Genomic DNA, 1760 nt, shown 5'->3' with positions numbered 1-1760 from the left:
AAAAACGAAACCTGATCATCAATCTTTTTATGAAGCTTGCACTAATCATGTCAACTACTTTATTTGCACACTTTGATAAGTCAGTCACGTTCCACGTACAGATCGGGGGGGGGGGGCATTTACATTGACGAGTGGATACCATGCGCGACCAAAAAAAAAACATGTAAAAAGATGCCATGTTCAAGATAAGGCACGTTACGTATGTAACGTAATAAGATGTCAAAAACACTAAAAAAATTGAAAAAAAAAGGTATCTATTTCCGCCAGGAAATCGTGTTAAGCGTCAAATTTGCGAGGGTGTCTAAAATCAAGACCGACGCCAGTGACTTATAACAATAAAAATATCGTTATACTCGTTCGGGGAGTCATATGTCCGGGAATACTTGCCAAGAGTATCGTTTTGTATCCAATACTTGCTAAGATAGGGTTTCACACGTCAATACTTGTTAAGGGGTGCATTTTCAGAATATTGACAAAACGTGTTTAGGGTTCTCGAGACCCCATGGTCGCGCATGGTATCCACTCGATGGAAGTGCCCCCCCCCCCCGGTGATGATACGGATATGCAAATTGATTGTATAACCTGAATGCACCGCAGATGTCCTAATTACAGATCTGATTGATTAACTAAGTGGGTGTTGCAAGAAAATATTTGCGATCAATATTATTGCAAATATTCTGTTGCAAATTTACAACTGATAGATCAACATAAGCTGTAGCAAATCAGATTATTATTTCAAGGAGCAAAATGGCGATCAATCACTAATGTGCAATTATCTGCAAGAAATATGATTAATTTATGTATACACATGTTGTAAAGGTGAAGGAAGCTCTTTCCAAACCAATCACTGACTAATGCGGGGTGCCTCAGGGATCCATAATTGGTCCATTGCTCTGCACGCTATACAGCTCTCCAAATATCAGCATGGCCTGGGTTCCGTAACATAAAGATTAGCGATCAATCGCAAAATGAACTGACTAATCAATATCAATGTTACATGCGTATTTGGTTTAAAATACTGACCAGGGACCAATCAGTGCGCTTCTTTCATATTTGCAATCCATCGCAAACCTTTGTGTTACGGAGCCCTGGAAACAATGCTTTATGCTGATGACACAACAAATGTATTTAGCATTCAAACCACATAATCTACAGAATGTTGCAAGCAGGATTAATGTTTATCTTGCTGAAGTTCTGTCTTGGGTGTCTTGGCCGGGCCCGAAGAAATAGTTTGAAAATCAAACCACAGAAGACTGAAGTGATTCATTTTTTTTCATCTAAGTTTAATCCTGCTTTAACACCAACTTGTATTGAAATAGATGGGGTGGATGTATATACACGAGACAACCAAAGCACGCAACCTGGCGTTCACATGGATCAACACCTTCAATTAAAAGAACGTTAGGATTATGATTCAATCTGCAATGTGTTCACTGAGAAGAAATGCAAAAATTCGGAATTACTTGTGTAAAAAGACCACTGAAATGTTGGTTCACGCTTTTGTTTCTTCCAGAATTGACTTTTGTATGCAATTCGCTTTTATATGGCCTGCCTGAAAAAAAGATACATTGATACAAATAGTGCAAAACATCGCAGCCAGACTTATCACGCGTGCTAATGCATGGTAAAGATCCCATAACGCCCTTATTGTTGCGCTTGCATTGGTTGCCTGTACAGAAGAGAATAATATTGTTTTCAAGATAATAGCAATATGTCACAAAACATTAGTAAGTCCCCATTGTACCTATATAATCTGATTA

Source organism: Lytechinus variegatus, chromosome 16 (assembly GCF_018143015.1).
Source record: "Lytechinus variegatus isolate NC3 chromosome 16, Lvar_3.0, whole genome shotgun sequence".
Classification (NCBI taxonomy): Eukaryota; Metazoa; Echinodermata; class Echinoidea; order Temnopleuroida; family Toxopneustidae; genus Lytechinus; species Lytechinus variegatus.
Note: the sequence above shows the minus strand (reverse complement) of the source record.